The sequence below is a fragment of the Nothobranchius furzeri genome, chromosome 1 (genome assembly GCF_043380555.1).
Source record: "Nothobranchius furzeri strain GRZ-AD chromosome 1, NfurGRZ-RIMD1, whole genome shotgun sequence".
Classification (NCBI taxonomy): domain Eukaryota; kingdom Metazoa; phylum Chordata; class Actinopteri; order Cyprinodontiformes; family Nothobranchiidae; genus Nothobranchius; species Nothobranchius furzeri.
The window spans coordinates 23,627,100-23,649,294 of NC_091741.1; positions in this window are offsets into that span (position 1 = coordinate 23,627,100).

A 22,195-nucleotide genomic window follows, 5' to 3' on the forward strand; every position below is an offset into this window, starting at 1 on the left:
TTTGTCTCTCATTTCTTCAATCATTGTGACATCGCCACACAATTTCTGATGAGTGATCCTACTCTGACCCCTAATAGAATTGGACAGCTGAAGTTTGTGGGCGTGGCCTATTTTCTGAAATAGCGCCCCCTAGGACCATTAAAACTGTCAGCCCCAAGCCGTGCTTTGACTGAGGATCACGAACTTTGGCACACTAATGTAGTGTCTCAGGACCTACAAAAAAGTCTCTTGGAGCCAAGCGCAATGTCGCACAGGAGGTCGGCCATTTTGGTCCAAGTACTCGATTTAGTGGTTTTCGCACACGTTATTAGGAGAATGATGTCTCGTCGCCCTTTCCACCGATCACCTTCAAACTCTTGCTATATACTCTTAAGACATAGAGGAAAAGATTCAACCGTCGGATTTTAAATAAGTATAAAGGTGTGGGCGTGGCTAAGCCTCAAACTTTGACCAGTCGCCATTACGTTACTTGACTCAATAACTCCCTTGTGCATGATCAGATCAATTTCAAACTTTGTCCGTGTGATCACTGACCACATCTGAAGACAGTGACAATGTGGACAGCTGGCATCACCTAAGCCCCGCCCCCTGACTACAGGAAGTCTTCTGTTTTATGGTGAAATGCCCATATTTGTCCCCTCTAATTTAGTCAACATGACACTAAGGTCATGCACTGTCTTCATGATGTTGTAATGACTATTCAGATCTGATAGCTTTTCAGAAAGGGAGGAGCTTTGATGCCATGGCGATTTCTGGCGTGACGCTGTGACCTTACGTTTGACTGTAACTTCCACAAACAGCCTCCGATTTGCCAGAGACTGAACATCACATCACCAGTGTGGTAAAGATAGAGTATCTCCTAGTGGTGAGACGTGTAATGCTGGGCTCAGAGGGGATGCTGAATCAGGGTGAGGTGTGGACGAGGAGGCCGTTCACGGTTTCTGGTGTTGGGGTGGTTGACTTTCTGTTCTGCCAGACGTGCCCTGGTGCCCCCGGCTGCCGGCCAGGATGGACAAGCGCGGAGCTGGGTTTGGAGAGCGTCGGGGATGGAGCGGAGGGGGTGCGGAAGGAGGGCGAGCAGCTTCGCTGCGAGGGCCGAACGACGCTGCTTGCAGCTTTAATTATTATTATTTTTTTTCTTCCGCGTCTTTGGGTGGCCTTTAGGGGGTCTTAGCATATCCAAAAAGTCACCAAATTCTGGCTCAATATAGAAAGTGCGTGAAATTTACGTATTTCACTGGCGATGTGAAAGTTCATAAAAAAGTGGCTCGACAGTGCCCCCTAGAAAGTGAAAAATACCCCTCTCCATAAAGCTTAGTTTATCGTACAGTTATGAAATTTGGTATACTGGTAATACTCAACAGTCCGCACAGAAAAGCCTCTTGCAACCATGGTAAATATAAAACAGGAAGTCGGCCATTTTGGGTTGAAATGAGGATTTTTAGCCGTTTTGGCCATTTCTAGGGTCTATATTTGGTTGAACAGTTTGGTCATTTTTCGCATCATCGTCTCAAAAATAGTGCGAGATCGAACAGAAGCGATGGACGATTCAAATGAGACAATAAAATTGACTTTTCGTAAATACTGAAGGGGCGGGGCCAGGCCTCAAAGTTCGAGCACTCGCCAAAAAAATTCAAATTGCTATAATTTCACAAATGAAAGAATTACAGTTAAAACAATTTCTAAGGACAATCGTCATCGCCCCCCGAAGACAAATGAAATGTCGATAGATGATGTCACACAAGCCCCGCCCCCTCAGGACTTAAAAGGTCAAGTTTTACTGGGAAATTTTCCAAAATTCGCCCTTTCAAATAATCACCCCAAATTTGTAGCAGATAACTGAAGGGAAGTGGGGGTTGCATGCCGTCACTTTATGGGTGTTTTCTGCAGAAGGCGGAGCTGTGGCGGCGCGGCGAATTCAGGCGTACCGCTTAGGCCTTACATTTGCCTCCCATTTAGTCATTTCTAAAGATATCACCACGACACTTCTTGTGAGTGATCCTAGTCCGGCCCCCCAAAAGATCTCATATGAACATCCGGTGGGCGTGGCCTATTTTCTGAAATAGCGCCCCCTAGGTCCATTAAAACTGTCAGCCCCAAGTCATGCTTTGACTGAGGATTATGAAATTTGGCATACTAATGTGGTGTCTCAGGACCTACAAAAAAGTCTCTTGGAGCCAAGTGCAATGTCGCACAGGAAGTCGGCCATTTTGGTCCAAGTACTCGATTTAGTGGTTTTCGCACACGTTGTTTGGAGAGTGATGCTCCATCGCCCTTTTCACCAATCGCCTTCAAACTTCTGCTATACACTCTTAAGACATAGATGAAAAAATTCAACCGTCGGATTTTAAATAAGTATAAAGGTGTGGGCGTGGCTAAAGCTCAAACTTTGACCTGTCACCACGCCACTCTTTTTTTCACAGCTACCTATTGGACTCCTTTTACCCAATCGCCAGCAATCTCTGGCGAGTAGCAGCTGACAAGTTGAGGTCACTTAGTCTCCAGTACTGGCAGGTTTTGAAAAAAGGCGGGGCTTTGGGAGCATGGCAAAATTCACCATCACGCCATGGCAATACGTTTGCCTCTCATTTCTTCAATTATCGTGCAATCGCCACAAAATGTCTGGTGCGTGATCCTAGTCTGAACCCCAATAGATTTGGACAGCTGTAGTTTGTGGGCGTGGCCTATTTTCTGAAATGGTGCCCCCTAGGACCATTAAAACTGTCAGCCCCTAGCCATGCTTTGACTGAGGAGTACGAAATCTGGTACACTAATGTGGTGTCTCCGGACCTACAAAAAAGTCTCTTGGAGCCAAGTGCAAAGTCGCACAGCAAGTCGGCCATTTTTGTCCAAGTACTCGATTTAGTGGTTTTCGCACACGTTGTTTGGAGAGTGTTGCACCATCGCCCTTTTCACCAATCGCCTTCAAACTTCTGCTATATACTCTTAAGACAAAGGGGGGAAAATCAACCGTCGGATTTTAAATAAGTATAAAGGTGTGGGCGTGGCTAAGCCTCAAACTTTTACCTTTCGCCATTACATTACTTGACTTAACAACTCCCATGTGCATGATCAGATCTAAATCAAACTTTGTGTGATCATTGACCACATCTCAAGACAATGACAATGTGGACAGCTCACATCACCTAAGCCCCGCCCCCTGACTACAGGAAGTCTATTTTTTATGGTGAAATGCCCATATTTGTCCCCTCTAATTTAGTCAACATGACACTAAGGTAATTCACTGTCTTCAGGATGTTGTAATGACCATTCAGATCTGATAGCTTTTCAGAAAGGGATGGGCTTTCATGCCATGGCGAATTCTGTTCTGGTGGACGTTTCTGTTCCGCTGACGTGCCCTGGTGTCCCGGGCTGCCGGACAGGAAGGAGCGGTGGGGAGCTGGTTTTGGACAGCATCGGGGATGGAGCAGAGGGGGTGCGGACGGAGGATGAGCAGCTTCGCTGCGAGGGCCGAACGACGCTGCTTGCAGCTTTAATTAGGCCCGAGCAGTGAAGCTGCGAAGGCCTATTGTATCTGCTCCGTTTCTTCTTATTATTATTCTTTTTTCTTCCGCGTCTTTGAATGGCCTTTAGGGGGTCTTAGCATATCCAAAAAGTCAGCAAATTCTGGCCCAATATAGAAAGTGCGTGAAATTTACGTATTTCACTGGCGATGTGAAAGTTCGTCAAAAAGTGACTGAACAGCGCCCCCTAGAAAGTGAAAAATACCCCTCTCCATAAAGCTTAGTTTATCGTACAGTTATGAAATTTGGTATACTTGTAGTACTCAACAGTCCGCACAGAAAAGTCTCTTGCAACCATGGTCAATATCAAACAGGAAGTCGGCCATTTTGGAGTAAAGTGGCCATTTTGACCCCGTTTTGGCCATTTCTAGGGTCTATATTTGGTTGAACAGTTTGGTCATTTTTCGCACCATCGTCTCAAAAATTGTGCGAGATCGAACAGAAGCGATGGACGATTCAAATGAGACAATAAAATTGACTTTTCGTAAATACTGAAGGGGCGGGGCCAGGCCTCAAAGTTCGAGCACTCGCCAAAAAAATTCAAATTGCTATAATTTCATAAATGAAAGAATTACAGTTAAAGAAATGTTCTGTGGACAATTGTCATCGCCCTCCGAAGACAAATGAATGGTCGATTGATGATGTCACATAAGCCCCGCCCCCTCAGGACTTAAAAGGTCAAGTTTTACTGGGAAATTTTCCAAAATTCGCCCTTTCCAATAATCACCCCAAATTTGTAGCGGGTTACTGAAGACAAGTTGGGGTTGCTTGGCTTCACTTTATGGGAGTTTTCTGCAGAAGGCGGGGCTGTGGCGGCGCGGCGAATTCAGGCGTACCGCTTAGGCCTTACGTTTGCCTCCCATTTCGTCATTTCTAGAGATATCGCCACGAAGCTTCTTGTGAGTGATCCTAGTCTGGCCCCCCAAAAGATCTGATGTGAAATTCCGGTGGGCGTGGTCTATTTTCTGAAATAGCGCCCCCTAGGACCATTAAAACTGACAGCCCCAAGCCATGCTTTGACTGAGGATTACGAAATTTGGTACACTAATGTGGTGTCTGAGGACCTACAAAAAAGTCTCTTGGAGCCAAGTGCATTGTCGCACAGGAAGTCGGCCATTTTGGTCCAAGTGCGCAATTTAGTGGTTTTCGCACACGTTGTTTGGAGAGTGATGCTCCGTCGCCCTTTTCACCAATTGCCTTCACACTTCGGCTACATACTCTTAAGACATAGATGAAAAAATTCAACCGTCGGATTTTAAATAAGTATAAAGGTGTGGGCGTGGCTAAGCCTCAAACTTTGACCTGTCGCCACGCCACTCTTTTTTTTCACAGCTCCCTATTGGACTCCTTTTAACCAATCACCACCAAACAGTGGCGAATAGCAGCAGACAAGTTGAGGTCACTTGGTCTATAGTACTGGCAGGTTTCGAATAAAGGCGGGGCTTTGGGAGAATGGCGAAATTCGCCATCACGACATGGAAATACGTTTGTCTCTCATTTCTTCAGTCATTGTGACATCGCCATACAAGTTCTGATGAGTGATCCTACTCTGACCCCTAATAGAATTGGACAGCTGAAGTTTGTGGGCGTGGCCTATTTTCTGAAACAGCGCCCCCTAGGACCATTAAAACAGTCAGCCCCAAGCCATGCTTTGACTGAGGATCACAAAATTTGGCACACTAATGTAGTGTACCAGGACCTACAAAAAAGTCTCTTGGAGCCAAGCACAATGTCGCACAGGAGGTCGGCCATTTTGGTCCAAGTACTCAATTTAGTGGTTTTCGCACACGTTATTAGGAGAATGATATCTCCTCGCCCTTTCCACCGATCACCTTCAAACCTCTGCTATATACTCTTAAGACATAGAGGAAAAAATTCAACCGTCGGATTTTAAATAAGTATAAAGGTGTGGGCGTGGCTAAGCCTCAAACTTTGACCAGTCGCCATTACCTTATTTGACTTAACAACTCCCATGTGCATGATCAGATCAATTTCATACTTTGTCTGTGTGATCACTGAGCACATCTGAAGACAGTGACAATGTGGACAGCTGACATCACCTAAGCCCCGCCCCCTGACTACAGGAAGTCAACTGTTTTATGGTGAAATGCCCATATTTGTTCCCTCTAATTTAGTCAAGATGACACTAAGGTCATGCACTGTCTTCATGATGTTGTAATGACCATTCAGATCTGATAGCTTTTCAGAAAGGCAGGGGCTTTGATGCCATGGCGATTTCTGACGTGACGCTGTGACCTTACGTTTGACTGTAACTTCCACAAACAGCCTCCGACTTGCCCGAGACTGAACATCGCATCACCAGTGTGGTAAAGATAGAGTATCTCCTAGTGGTGAGACGTGTAATGGTGGGCTCAGAGGGGATGCTGAGTCAGGGTAAGGTGTGGACGAGGAGGCCGTTCACGGTTTCTGGTGTCGGGGTGGTTGACTTTCTGTTCCGCCAGACGTTCCCTGGTGCCCCCGGCTGCCGGCCAGGATGGAGAAGCGCGGAGCTGGGTTTGGAGAGCGTCGGGGATGGAGCGGAGGGGGTGCGGAAGGAGGGCGAGCAGCTTCGCTGCGAGGGCCGAACGACGCTGCTTGCAGCTTTAATTTTTATTTTTTTTTTCTTTCTTTCTTTTTCTTCCGCGTCTTTGGGTGGCCTTTAGGGGGTCTTAGCATATCCAAAAACTCACCAAATTCTGGCCCAATATAGAAAGTGCGTGAAATTTACGTATTTCACTGGCAACGTGAAAGTTGGTAAAAAAATGTTTCGACAGCGCCCCCTAGAAAATTAAAAATACCCCTCTGCTTTGACCTTTTTTCATAGTAGAATGATAAAATTTGGTACACTTGTAGAACTCAACAATACGCACAGAAAAGCCTCTTGCACCCATGGTCAATATCAAACAGGAAGTCGGCCATTTTGGACTAAAGTGGCCATTTTGACCCCGTTTTGGCCATTTCTAGGGTCTACATTTGGTTGAACAGTTTGGTCATTTTTCGCACGATTGTCTCAAAAATAGTGTGCGATCGAACAGAAGCGATGGATGAATCAAATGAGCAAATAAAATTGACTTTTCGTAAATACTGAAGGGGCGGGGCCAGGCCTCAAAGATCAAGCACTCGCCAAAAAAATTCAAATTGCTTTAATTTCATAAATGAAAGAATTACAGTTAAAGTAATTATCTATGGACAATCGGCATCGCCCCCCGAAGACAAATGAATGGTCGATTGATGATGTCACATAAGCCCCGCCCCCTCAGGCCTTAAAAGGTCAAGTTTTACTGGGAAATTTTCCAAAATTCGCCCTTTCAACTAATCACCCCAAATTAGTAGCAGGTAACTGAAGACAAGTTGGGGTTGCTTGGCGTCACTTTATGGGAGTTTTCTGCAGAAGGCGGGGCTGTGACGGTGCGGCGAAGTCAGGCGTACCGATGTGGCCTTACGTTTGCCTCCCATTTCGCCATTTCTAGAGATATCGCCACAAAACCTCTTGGGAGTGATCCTAGTTCGGCCCCCCACAAAATGTGATGTGAACATCCGGTGGGCGTGGCCTATTTTCTGAAATAGCGCCCCCTAGGACCATTCAAACTGTCAGCCCCAAGCCATGCTTTGACTGAGGAGTACAAAATTTGGTACACTAATGTGGTGTCTCAGGACCTAGAAAAAAGTCTCTTGGAGCCAAGTGCAAAGTCGCGCAGGAAGTCGGCCATTTTGGTCCAAGTACTCGATTTAGTGGTATTCGCACACGTTGTTTGGAGAGTGTTGCACCATTGCCCTTTTCATCAATCGCCTTCAACCATCTGCTATATACTCTTAAGACATAGATGAAAAAATTCAACCGTCGGATTTTATATAAGTATAAAGGTGTGGGCGTGGCTAAGTCTCAAACTTTGACCTGTCGCCACGCCACTCTTTTTTTCACAGCTCCATATTGGACTCCTTTTAACCAATCACCAGCAATCACTGGCAAATGGCAGCAGACAAGTTGAGGTCACTTGATCTTTAGTACTGGCAGGTTTCGAATAAAGGCGGGGCTTTGGGAGCATGGCGAAATTCGCCATCACGCCATGGAAATACGTTTGTCTCTCATTTCTTCAATCATTGTGACATCGCCACACAATTTCTGATGAGTGATCCTACTCTGACCCCTAATAGAACTGCACAGCTGAAGTTTGTGGGCGTGGCCTATTTTCTTAAATAGCGCCCCCTAGGACCATTTAAACTGTCAGCCCGAAGCCATGCTTTGACTGAGGATTACAAAATTTGATACACTAATGTGGGGTCTCAGGACCTACAAAAAAGTCTCTTGGAGCCAAGTGCAAAGTCCCGCAGGAAGTCGGCCATTTTGGTCCAAGTACTCGATTTAGTGGTATTCGCACACGTTGTTTGGAGAGTGTTGCACCATTGCCCTTTTCACCAATCGCCTTCAAACATCTGCTATATACTCTTAAGACATAGATGAAAAAATTCAACCGTCGGATTTTATATAAGTATAAAGGTGTGGGCGTGGCTAAGCCTCAAACTTTGACCTGTCGCCACGCCACTCTTTTTTTCACAGCTCCCTATTGGACTCCTTTTAACCAATCACCAGCAATCACTGGCACATGGCAGCAGACAAGTTGAGGTCACTTGATCTATAGTACTGGCAGGTTTCGAATAAAGGCGGGGCTTTGGGAGCATGGCGAAATTCGCCATCACGCCATGAAAATACGTTTGTCTCTCATTTCTTCAATCATTGTGACATCACAACAAAATGTCTGATGAGTGATCCTAGTCTGACCCCCAATAGAAATGGACAGCTGAAGTTTGTGGGCGTGGCCTATTTTCTTAAATAGCGCCCCCTAGGACCATTAAATCTGTCAGCCCCAAGCCATGCTTTGACTGAGGATTACGAAATTTGATACACTAATGTGGGGTCTCAGGACCTACAAAAAAGTCTCTTGGAGCCATGTGCAAAGTCGCACAGGAAGTTGGCCATTTTGGTCCAAGTACTCGATTTAGTGGTTTTCGCACACGTTGTTTGGAGAGTGTTGCACCATCGCCCTTTTCACCAATCGCCTTCAAACTTCTGCTATATACTCTTAAGACAAAGGGAGAAAAATTCAACCATCGGATTTTATATAAGTATAAAAGTGTGGGCGTGGCTAAGCCTCAAACTTTGACCTTTCGCCATTACATTACTTGACTTAACTCCCATGTGCATGATCAGATCTATATCAAACTGTGTCTGTGTGATCATTGACCACATCTCAAGACAATGACAATGTGGACAGCTGACATCACCTAAGCCCCGCCCCCTGACTACAGGAAGTCTATTTTTTATGGTGAAATGCCCATATTTGTCCCCTCTAATTTAGTCAACATGACACTAAGGTCATGCACTGTCTTCATGATGTTGTAATGACCATTCAGATCTGCTAGCTTTTCAGAAAGGGAGGGGCTTTGATGCCATGGCGATTTCTTACTCTGACCCCTAATAGAATTGGACAGCTGAAGTTTGTGGGCGTGGCCTATTTTCTGAAATAGCGCCCCCCTAGGACCATTAAAACTATCAGCCCCAAGCCATGCTTTGACTGAGGATCACGAAATTTGGCACACTAATGTAGTGTCTCAGGACCTACAAAAAAGTCTCTTGGAGCCAAGTACAATGTCGCACAGGAGGTCGGCCATTTTTGTCCAAGTACTCGATTTAGTGGTTTTCGTACACGTTATTAGGAGAATGATGTCTCGTCGTCCTTTCCACCGATCACCTTCAAACTCCTGCTATATACTCTTAAGACATAGAGGAAAAAATTCAACCGTTGGATTTTAAATAAGTATAAAGGTGTGGGCGTGGCTAAGCCTCAAATTTTGACCAGTCGCCATTATGTTACTTGACTTAATAACTCCCATGTGCATGATCAGATCAATTTCAAATTTTGTCTGTGTGATCACTGACCCCATCTGAAGACAGTGACAATGTGGACAGCTGGCATCAACTAAGCCCGCCCCATGACTACAGGAAGTCTACTGTTTTATGGTGAAATGTCCATATTTGTCCCCTCTAATTTAGTCAACATGACACTAAGGTTATGCACTGTCTTCATGATGTTGTAATGACCATTCAGATCTGATAGCTTTTCAGAAAGGGGGGGCTTTTATGCCATGGCGATTTCTGGCGTGACGCTGTGACCTTACGTTTGACTGTAACTTCCACAAACAGCCTTCGATATGCCCGAGACTGAACATCACATCACCAGTGTAGTAAAGATAGAGAATCTCCTAGTGGTGAGACGTGTAATGGTGGGCTCAGAGGGGATGCTGAGTCAGGGTGAGGTGTGGACGCGGAGGCCGTTCACGGTTTCTGGTGTCGGGGTGGTTGACTTTCTGTTCTGCCAGACGTGCCCTGGTGCCCCCGGCTGCCGGCCAGGATGGAGAAGCGCGGAGCTGGGTTTGGAGAGCGTCGCGGATGGAGCGGAGGGGTTGCGGAAGGAGGGCGAGCAGCTTCGCTGCGAGGGCCGAACGACTCTGCTTGCAGCTTTAATTAGGCCCGAGCAGTGAAGCTGCGAAGGCCTATTGTATCTGCTCCGTTTATTATTAGGCCCGAGCAGTGAAGCTGCGAAGGCCTATTGTATCTGCTCCGTTTATTAGGCCCGAGCAGCGAAAGCGCTGCGAAGGCCTCTTGTTTTTGCTCCGTTTATTCTTTCTTTTTATTTATTATTCCGGTGCCGCTTTGAATGGCTTTTTGGGGACCTTAACATACCCCAAAACTCACAATATTTTGCACACTCGTCAGGCCTGGTGAAAAATTTGATATTTTAAAGGGCGCAAAAAAATCGCAAAGAAAATGGCTGAACAGCGCCCCCTAGAAAGTGAAAAAAAACCCTCTCCCTAAAGCTTAGTTTATCGTACAGTTATGAAATTTGGTACACTTGTAGTACTCAACAGACCGCACAGAAAAGTCTCTTGCAAGCATGGTCAATATCAAACAGGAAGTCGGCCATTTTGGGTTGAACTGGCGATTTTTTGCCGTTTTTGCCGTTTTCAGGGTCCGTTTCTGATTGGATTGCTCGATCATTTTTCGCACGATCGTCTCAAAAATTGTGTAAAATTGCTCAGAAGGGATGGGTGAAAAAAATGAGACAAGGATTCTGACTTTTCGTATATGTTGAAGGGGCGGGGCCAGGCCTCGAAGTTTGACTACTCGCCAAAAAAATTTAAATTGCTATATCTTCATATCTGTATGGAATAGAGTTACACAACTTTCTGTGGTCATTTGTCATCCACCCACAAAGTAAATTGAATGGTCGGATGATGACATCACACAAGCCCCGCCCCCTCAGGACCAAAAAGGTCAAGTTTTACTGTGAAAGGTCCCAAAATGGCCCCATTTCACTCAATCACCACAAATTTGTAGCTGGTAACTCAAGACAAGTGGGGGTTGCTTTGCGTCACTTTATGGGAGTTTTCGGCAGAGGGCGGGGCTGTGGCGGCGCAACGAATTCAGGCGTACCGCCGTGGCCTTACGTTTGCCTCCCATTTCGTCATTTCTAAAGATATCGTCACGAATCTTCTTGTGAGTGATCCTAGTCCGGCCCCCCAAAAGATCTGATTGGAAGATCCGGTGGGCGTGGCCTATTTTCTGAAATAGCGCCCCCTAGGACCATTTAAACTGTCAGCCCCAAGCCATGCTTTGACTGAGGATTACGAAATTTGGTACACTAATGTGGTGTCTCAGGACCTACAAAAAAGTCTCTTGGAGCCAAGTGCAAAGTCGCACAGGAAGTCGGCCATTTTGGTCCAAGTGCGCGATTTAGTGGTTTTCACACACGTTGTTTGGAGAGTGATGCTCCGTCGCCCTTTTCACCAATCGCTTTCAAACTTCTGCTATATACTCTTAAGACAAAGAGGAAAAAATTCAACCGTCGGATTTTAAATAAGTTTAAAGGTGTGGGCGTGGCTAAGCCTCAAACTTTGACCTTTCGCCACGCCACTCTTTTTTTCACAGCTCCCTATTGGACTCCTTTTACCCAATCACCAGGAATCTCTGGTAAAAGGCAGCAGACAAGTTGAGGTCACTTGGTCTTCAGTACTGGAAGGTTTTGAAAAAAGGCGGGGCTTTGGGAGCATGGTGAAATTCGCCATCACGCCATGGAAATACGTTTGCCTCTCATTTCTTCATTTATCGTGATATCACCTCAAAATTTGTTGTGAGTGATCCTAGTCTGACCCCCAATAGAAATGGTCAGCTTAAATTTGTGGGCGTGGCCTATTTTTTGAATTAGCGCCCCCTAGGACCATTAAAACTGTCAGCCCCAAGCCATGCTTTGACTGAGGATTACGAAATTTGGTACACTAATGTGGTGTCTCAGGACCTACAAAAAAGTCTCTTGGAGCCAAGTGCAAAGTCGCACAGGAAGTCGGCCATTTTGGTCCAAGTACTCGATTTAGTGGTTTTCGCACACGTTGTTTGGAGAGTGATGCTCCATCGCCCTTTTCACCAATCACCTTCAAATTTCTGCTATATACTCTTAAGACATAGAGGAAAAAATTCAACCGTCGGATTTTAAATAAGTATAAAGATGTGGGCGTGGCTAAGCCTCAAAGTTTGACCTTTCGCCATTACATTACTTGACTTAATAACTCCCATGTGCACAATCAGATCTATTTCAAACTTTGTCTGTGTGATCACTGACCACATCTCAAGGCAACATTATTGTGGACAGCTGACATCACCTAAGCCCCGCCCCCTGACCACAGGAAGTCTATTGTTTTATGGTGAAATGCCCATATTTGTCACCTGTAACTTAGTGAACATGACACTAAGGTCATACACTGTCTTCATAATGTTGTAATTACCATTCAGACTTGAAAGATTTCCAGAAAGGGAGGGGCTTTGATGCAATGGCGAATGCTGCCATGACGCCATGACCTTACGTTTGACTGTAACTTCCACAAACAGCCTCCAATTTGCCCGAGACTGAACATGGCAATGAACAATCATGCCCTTTAGCCAGTGAGGCACAAACGGTTGGTGAATGTTATATAATGTCACCAAAGCTGACCTCAATGGGACTTTTCTGTAGTTGGTCACAGCGCCGCCTAGTTAACTTTAACCTTCGGTAACTTTAAAAAACATGGTCAAAATAGCATTAAAGTTGGTCACTGTCATCACACCACCAGTGTGGCAAAGATGGGGTATGCCCTAGTGGTGAGACGTGTAATATAATGGTGGGCTCAGAGGGGATGCTGAGTCAGGGTGAGGTGCAGACGAGGTGACCGTTAGCGGTTTCATGTGTCGGGGTGGTCGACGTTTCTGTTCCGGGGACGTGCCCTGGTGCCCCTGGCTGCCGGCCAGGCCGGAGCGGCGCGGAGCTGCGAGGGCCGAACGGCGCTGCTTGCAGCTTTAATTAGGCCCGAGCAGCGAAGCGCTGCGAAGGCCTATTGTATCTGCTCCGTTTCTTTTTCTTTCTTTCTTTCTTTCTTTTTTTTTTTTTTCTTTTTTTTTCTTCCGCGTCTTTGGACGGCCTTTAGGGGGTCTTAGCATATCCAAAAACTCACCAAATTCTGGCCCAATATAGAAAGTGCGTGAAATTTACGTATTTCAATGGCAACGTGAAAGTTTGTATAAACATGTTTCAACAGCGCCCCCTGGAAAATTACAAATACCCCTCCGCATTGACCTTTTTTCATAGTAGAGTGATGAAATTTGGTACACCTGTAGAATTCAACAATACGCACAGAAAAGCCTCTTGCACCCATGGTCAATATCAAACAGGAAGTCTGCCATTTTGGACTAAAATGGCCATTTTGACCCCGTTTTGGCCATTTCTAGGGTCTATATTTGGTTGAACAGTTTGGTCATTTTTCGCACCATTGTCTCAAAAATAGTGCGAGATCGAACAGAAGCGATGGACGATTCAAATGAGACAATAAAATTTACTTTTCGTAAATACTGAAGGGGCGGGGCCAGGCCTCAAAGTTCGAGCACTCGCCAAAAAAATTCAAATTGCTATAATTTCATAAATGAAAGAATTACAGTTAAAGTAATTTTCTATGGACAATCGTCATCGCCCGCCAAAGACAAATGAATGGTTGATTGATGATGTCACATAAGCCCCGCCCCCTCAGGCCTTCAAAGGTCAAGTTTTACTGGGAAATTGTCCAAAATTCGCCCTTTCAACTTATCAACGCATATTTGTAGCAGGTAACTGAAGACAAGTTGGGGTTGCTTGGCGTCACTTTATGGGAGTTTTCTCCAGAAGGCGGGACTGTGGCGGCGCGGCGAAGTCAGGCGTACCGACGTGGCCTTACGTTTGCCTCCCATTTCGCCATTTCTAGAGATATCGCCACAAAACCTCTTGTGAGTGATCCTAGTCCAGCCCCCCAAAAAATTTGATGTGAACATCAGATGGGCGGGGCCTATTTTCTGAAATAGCACCCCCTAGGACCTTTAAAACTGTCAGCCCCAAGCCATGCTTTGACTGAGGATTTCGAAATTTAGTACACTAATGTGGTGTCTCAGGACCTACAAAAAAGTCTCTTGGAGCCAAGTGCAAAGTTGCACAGGAAGTCAGCCATTTTTGTCCAAGTACGTGATTTACTGGTTTTCGCACACGTTGTTTGGAGAGTGATGCTCCATCGCCCTTTTCACCAATCGCCTTCAAACTTCTGCTATATACTCTTAAGACAGAAAGGAAAAAATTCAACCGTCGGATTTTAAATAAGTATAAAGGTGTGGGCGTGGCTAAGCCTCAAACTTTGACCTGTCGCCACGTCACTCTTTTTTTCACAGCTCCCTATTGGACTCCTTTTACCCAATCACCAGCAATCTCTGGCAAATAGCAGCTGACAAGTTGAGGTCACTTGGTCTATAGTACTGGCAGGTTTCGAAAAAAGGCGGGGCTTTGGGAGCATGGCGAATTTCGCCATCACGCCATGGAAATACGTTTGCCTCTCATTTCTTCAATTATCGTGACATCGCCACAAAATATCTGGTGAGTGATCCGAGTCTGACCCCCAATAGAACTGGACAGCTGAAGTTTGTGGGCATGGCCTATTTTCTGAAATAGCGCCCCCTAGGACCATTAAAACTGTCAGCCCCAAGCCAAGCTTTGACTGAGGATCACGAAATTTGGTACACTAATGTAGTGTCTCAGGACCTACAAAAAAGTCTCTTGGAGCCAAGCGCAAAGTCGCACAGGAGGCCGGCCATTTTGGTCCAAGTACTTGATTTAGTGGTTTTCGCACATGTTGTTTGGACCTTGATGCCCCGTCGCTCTTTTCACCGATCACCTTCAAACATCTGCTATGTGCTCTTAAGACAAAGGGGAAAAAATTCAACCGTCGGATTTTAAATAAGTATCAAGGTGTGGGCGTGGCTAAGCCTCAAACTTTGATTTTTCGCCATTACATTACTTGACTTAACAACTCCAATGTGCATGATCAGATCTATATCAACCTTTGTCTGTGTGATCACTGACCACATCTCAAGACAACGTCATTGTGGACAGGTGACATCACCTAAGCCCCGCCCCCTGAATACAGGAAGTCTATTGTTTAATGGTGAAATGCCCATATTTGTCCCCTCTAATTTAGTCAACATGACACCAAGGTCATGCACTGTCTTCATGATGTTGTAATGACCATTCAGATCTGATAGCTTTCCAGATAGGGAGGGGCTTTGATGCCATGGTGAATTCTGGCATGACGCCGTGACCTTACGTTTGATCGTAACTTCCACAAACAGCCTCCCATCTGCACGAGACTGAACATGGCAATCAACAATCATGCCCTTTATCGAATGAGACACAAACGGTTGGTGAGATTTGTATATTGTCACCACAGCGCCCCCTACACACCATTAAAACTGTAATAACTCCTACAGACGAGGTCGTAACTGCACCAAACTTGGTGGGCTCAGAGGGGATGCTGAGTCAGGGTGAGGTGAGGACGAGGTGATCGTTAGCGGTTTCTGGTGTCGGGGTGGTCAATGTCTCTGGTCTGCGGACATGCCCTGGTGCCCTGGGCTGCCGGCCAGGCCGGAGCGGCGCGGAGCTGCGAGGGCCGAACGACGCTGCTTGCAGCTTTAATTATTTTTTTCTTTTTCTTCCTCGTCTTTGGGTGGCCTTTAGGGGGTCTTAGCATATCCAAAAACTCACCAAATTCTGGCCCAATATAGAAAGTGCGTGAAATTTACGTATTTCAATGGCAATGTGAAAGTTGGTAAAAAAAATGTTTCAACAGCGCCCCCTAGAAAATTAAAAATACCCCTCTGCTTTGACCTTTTTTCATAGTAGAATGATGAAATTTGATACACTTGTAGAACTCAACAATACGCACAGAAAAGCCTCTTGCACCCATGGTCAATATCAAACAGGAAGTCGGCCATTTTGGTGTAAATTGGCCATTTTGACCCCGTTTTGGCCATTTCTAGGGTCTATATTTGGTTGAACAGTTTGGTCATTTTTCGCACCATCGTCTCAAAAATAGTGCGAGATCGAACAGAAGCGATGGACGATTCAAATGAGACAATAAAATTGACTTTTCGTAAATACCGAAGGGGCGGGGCCAGGCCTCAAAGTTCGAGCACTCGCCAAAAAAATTCAAATTGCTATAATGTCATAAATGAAAGAATTACAGTTAAAGAAATGTTCTATGGACAATCGTCATCGCCCTCCGAAGACAAATGAATGGTCGATTGGTGATGTCACATAAGCCCCGCCCCCTCAGGACTTAAAAGGTCAAGTTTTACTGGGAAATTTTCCAAAATTCGCCCTTTCAAATAATCATCCCAGATTTGTAGCAGGTAACTGAAGACAAATTGCGGTTGCTTGACATCACTTTATGGGAGTTTTCTGCAGAAGGCGGGGCTGTGGCGGCGCGGCGAAGTCAGTTGTACCGCTTAGGCCTTACGTTTGCCTCCCATTTCGTCATTTCTAGAGATATCACCACGACACTTCTTGGGAGGCATCCTAGTCCGGCCCCAAAAAGATTCTGATGTGAAAATCCGGTGGGCGTGGCCTATTTTCTGAAATAGCGCCCCCTAGGACCATTAAAACTGCCAGCCCCAAGCCATGCTTTGACTGAGGAGTACGAAATTTGATACACTAATGTGGTGTCTCAGGCCCTAAGAAAAAGTCTCTTGGAGCCAAGTGCAAAGTCGCACAGGAAGTCGGCAATTTTGGTCCAAGTACTCAATTTAGTGGTATTCGCACACGTTGTTTGGAGAAGGATGCTCCATCACCCTTTTCACCAATCACCTTCAACCATCTGCTATACACTCTTAAGACATAGATGAAAAAATTCAACCGTCGGATTTTAAATAAGTATAAAGGTGTGGGCGTGGCTAAGCCTCAAACTTTGACCTGTCGCCACGCCACTCTTTTTTTCACAGCTCCCTATTGGACTCCTTTTAACCAATCACCAGCAATCACTGGCAAATAGCAGCAGACAAGTTGAGGTCACTTGGTCTATAGTACTGGCAGGTTTCGAATAAAGGCGGGGCTTTGGGAGCATGGCGAAATTCGCCATCACGCCATGGAAATACGTTTGTCTCTCATTTCTTCAATCATTGTGACATTCCCACACAATTTCTGATGAGTGATCCTACTCTGACCCATAATAGAATTGGACAGCTGAAGTTTGTGGGCGTGGCCTATTTTCTGAAAAAGCACACCCTAGGACCATTAAAACTGTCAGCCCCAAGCCATGCTTGGACTGAGGATCACGAATTTTGGCACACTAATGTAGTGTCTCAGGACCTACAAAAAAGTCTCTTGGAGCCAAGCGCAATGTCGCACAGGAGGTCGGCCATTTTGGTCCAAGTACTCGATTTAGTGGTTTTCGCACACGTTATTAGGAGAATGATGTCTCGTCGTCCTTTCCACCGATCACCTTCAAACTTCTGCTGTATACTCTTAAGCCATAGAGGAAAAAATTCAACCGTCGGATTTTAAATAGGTATAAAGGTGTGGGCGTGGCTAAGCCTCAAACTTTGACCAGTCGCCATTACGTTACTTGACTTAATAACTCCCATGTGCATGATCAGATCAATTTCAAACTTTGTCTGTGTGATCACTGACCACATTTGAAGACAGTGACAATGTGGACAGCTGACATCACCTAAGTCCTGCCCCCTAACTACAGGAAGTCTACTGTTTTATGGTGAAATGCCCATATTTGTCCCCTCTAATTTAGTCAACATGACACTAAGGTCATGCACTGTCTTCATGATGTTGTAATGACCATTCAGATCTGATAGCTTTTCAGAAAGGGAGGGGCTTTGATGCCATGGCGATTTCCGGCGTGACACTGTGACCTTACGTTTGACTGTAACTTCCACAAACAGCCTCCGATTTGCCCGAGACTGAACATCACATCACCAGTGTGGTAAAGATAGAGTATCTCCTAGTGGTGAGATGTGTAATGGTGGGCTCAGAGGGGATGCTGAGTCAGGGTGAATTGTGGACGAGGAGGCCGTTCACGGTTTCTGGTGTCGGGGTGGTTTACTTTCTGTTCTGCCAGACGTGCCATGGTGCCTCGGCTGCCGGCCAGGATGGAGAAGCGCGGAGCTGGGTTTGGAGAGCGTCGGGGATGGAGCGGAGGGGGTGCGGACGGAGGGCGAGCAGCTTCGCTGCGAGGGCCGAACGACGCTGCTTGCAGCTTTAATTAGGCCCGAGCAGCGAAAGCGCTGCGAAGGCCTCTTGTTTTTGCTCTGTTTATTAGGCCCGAGCAGCGAAAGCGCTGCGAAGGCCTCTTGTTTTTGCTCTGTTTATTAGGCCCGAGCAGCGAAAGCGCTGCGAAGGCCTCTTGTTTTTGCTCTGATTAGGCCCGAGCAGCGAAAGCGCTGCGAAGGCCTCTTGTTTTTGCTCTGATTATTATTATTTTTTGTTATTCCGTGCCCCCTTTGAACAGCTTTTTGGGGACCTTAACATACCCCAAAACTCACAATATTTTGCACACTTGTCAGGCCTGGTGAAAAATTTGATATTTTAAAGGTCCCAAAAAAATCGCAAAGAAAATGGCTGAACAGCGCCCCCTACAAAGTGAAAAAAACCCCTCTCCATAAAGCTTAGTTTATCGTACAGTTATGAAATTTGGTACACTTGTAGTACTCAACAGTCCGCACAGAAAAGTCTCTTGCAACCATGGTCAATATCAAACAGGAAGTCGGCCATTTTGGGTTGAAATGGCGATTTTTTGCCGTTTTTGCCGTTTTTAGGGTCCGTTTCTGATTGGATTGCTCGATCATTTTTCGCACGATCGTCTCAAAAATTGTGTAAAATTGCTCAGAAGGGATGGGCGAACAAAATGAGATAAGGATTCTGAGTTTTCGTATATGTTGAAGGGGCGGAGCCAGGCCTCGAAGTTTGACTACTCGCCAAAAATATTTAAATTGCTATAACTTCATAACTGAATGGAATAGAGTTACCAAACTTTCTGTGGTCATTCGTCATCCACCCACAAAGTAAATTGAAAGGTCGGATGATGACATCACACAAGCCCCGCCCCCTCAGGACCAAAAAGATCAAGTTTTACTGTGAAAGGTCCCAAATTGCCCCATTTCACTTAATCACCACAAATTTGTAGCTGGTAACTCAAGACAAGTGGGGGTTGCTTGGCGTCACTTTATGGGAGTTTTCGGCAGAGGGCGGGGCTGTGGTGGCGCGGCGAATTCAGGCGTACCGCCTTGGCCTTACGTTTGCCTCCCATTTCGTCATTTCCAAAGATATCGTCACGAAACTTCTTGTGAGTGATCCTAGTCCGGCCCCCCAAAAGATCTGATGTGAACATCTGGTGGGCGTGGCCTATTTTCTGAAATAGCGCCCCCTAGGACCATTAAAACTATTAGCCCCAAGCCATGCTTTGACTGAGGATTACGAAATTTGGTACACTAATGTGGTGTCTCAGGACCTACAAAAAAGTCTCTTGGAGTCAAGTTCAAAGTCGCACAGGAAGTCGGCCATTTTGGATCAAGTACGCGATTTAGTGGTTTTCGCACACGTTGTTTGGAGAGTGATGCTCCGTCGCCCTTTTCACCAATCTCCTTCAAACTTCTGCTATATACCCTTAAGACATAGGGGAAAAAATTCAACCGTCGGATTTTTCAAAAGTTGAAAGGTGTGGGCGTGGCTAAGCCTCAAACTTTGACCTGTCGCCACGCTACTCTTTTTTTCACAGCTCCCTACTGGACTCCTTTTACCCAATCACCAGGATTCTGTGGCAAACAGCAGTAGACAAGTTGAGGTTACTTGGTCTCCAGTACTGGCAGGTTTTGAAAAAAGGCGGGGCTTTGGGACCATGGCGAAAATCGCCATCACGCCATGGAAATACGTTTGTCTCTCATTTCTTCAGTTATCGTGATATTGCTACGAAACTTCTGGTGAGTGATCCTAGTCTGAGCTCCAAGAGAAATAGACAGCTGAATTTTGTGGGCGTGGCCTATGTTTTGAAATAGCGCCCCCTAGGACCATTTAAACTATTAGCCCCAAGCCATGCTTTGACTGAGGATTACGAAATTTGGTACACTAATGTGGTGTCTCAGGACCTACAAAAAAGTCTCTTGGAGTCAAGTTCAAAGTCGCACAGGAAGTCGGCCATTTTGGATCAAGTACGCGATTTAGTGGTTTTCGCACACGTTGTTTGGAGAGTGATGCTCCGTCGCCCTTTTCACCAATCTCCTTTAAACTTCTGCTATATACCCTTAAGACATAGGGGAAAAAATTTAACCGTCGGATTTTTCAAAAGTTGAAAGGTGTGGGCGTGGCTAAGCCTCAAACTTTGACCTGTCGCCACGCTACTCTTTTTTTCACAGCTCCCTACTGGACTCCTTTTACCCAATCACCAGGATTCTGTGGCAAACAGCAGTAGACAAGTTGAGGTTACTTGGTCTCCAGTACTGGCAGGTTTTGAAAAAAGGCGGGGCTTTGGGACCATGGCGAAAATCGCCATCACGCCATGGAAATACGTTTGTCTCATTTCTTCAGTTATCGTGATATTGCTACGAAACTTCTGGTGAGTGATCCTAGTCTGAGCTCCAAGAGAAATAGACAGCTGAAGTTTGTGGGCGTGGCCTATATTCTTAAATAGCGCCCCCTAGAGCCATTAAAACTTTCAGCCCCAAGCCATGCTTTGACTGAGGATTACGAAATTTGGTACACTAATGTGGGGTCTCAGGACCTACAAAAAAGTCTCTTGGAGCCAAGCGTAAAGTCGCACAGGAAGTCGGCCATTTTGGTGCAAATACGTGATTTAGTGGTTTTCGCACACATTGTTTGGAGAGTGATGCTCCGTCCCCCTTTTCACCAATCACCTTCAAACTTCTGCAATACACTCTTAAGACATAGGGGAAAAAATTCAACCGTCGGATTTTTCAAAAGTTGAAAGGTGTGGGCGTGGCTAAGCCTCAAACGTTGACCTTTCGCCATTACTTTACTTGACTTAATAACTCCCATGTGCATGATCAGATCTTTTTCGAACTTTGTCTGTGTGATCATTGACCATATCTGTAAACAATGACAATGTGGACAGCTGACATCACCTAAGCCCCGCCCCCTGACTACAGGAATTTATTTTTTATGCTGAAATGCCCATATTTGTCCCCTCTAATTTAGTCAACATGACCCTAAGGTCATGCACTGTCTTCATGATGCTGTAATGACCATTCAGATCTGATAGCTTTCCAGAAAGGGAGGGGCTTTGATGCCATGGCGAATTCTGGCGTAACGCCGTAATCTTAATATTCAATTTAATGGTGAGCTCAGAGGGGATGCTGAGTCAGGGTGAGGTGCAGACTAGGAGGCCATTCGCGGTTTCTGGTGTCGGGGTGGTTGACGTTTCTGTTCTGTCAGACGTGCACTGGTGCGACGGCAGACCGGAGCGGCGCGGAGCTGCGAGGGCCGAACGACGCTGCTTGCAGCTTTAATTAGGCCCGAGCAGCGAAAGCGCTGCGAAGGCCTCTTGTTTTTGCTCTGATTATTATTATTTTTTGTTATTCCGTGCCCCCTTTGAACAGCTTTTTGGGGACCTTAACATACCCCAAAACTCACAATATTTTGCACACTTGTCAGGCCTGGTGAAAAATTTGATATTTTAAAGGTCCCAAAAAAATCGCAAAGAAAATGGCTGAACAGCGCCCCCTACAAAGTGAAAAAAACCCCTCTCCATAAAGCTTAGTTTATCGTACAGTTATGAAATTTGGTACACTTGTAGTACTCAACAGTCCGCACAGAAAAGTCTCTTGCAACCATGGTCAATATCAAACAGGAAGTCGGCCATTTTGGGTTGAAATGGCGATTTTTTGCCGTTTTTGCCGTTTTTAGGGTCCATTTCTGATTGGATTGCTCGATCATTTTTCGCACGATCGTCTCAAAAATTGTGTAAAATTGCTCAGAAGGGATGGGCGAACAAAATGAGATAAGGATTCTGAGTTTTCGTATATGTTGAAGGGGCGGAGCCAGGCCTCGAAGTTTGACTACTCGCCAAAAATATTTAAATTGCTATAACTTCATAACTGAATGGAATAGAGTTACCAAACTTTCTGTGGTCATTCGTCATCCACCCACAAAGTAAATTGAAAGGTCGGATGATGACATCACACAAGCCCCGCCCCCTCAGGACCAAAAAGATCAAGTTTTACTGTGAAAGGTCCCAAATTGCCCCATTTCACTTAATCACCACAAATTTGTAGC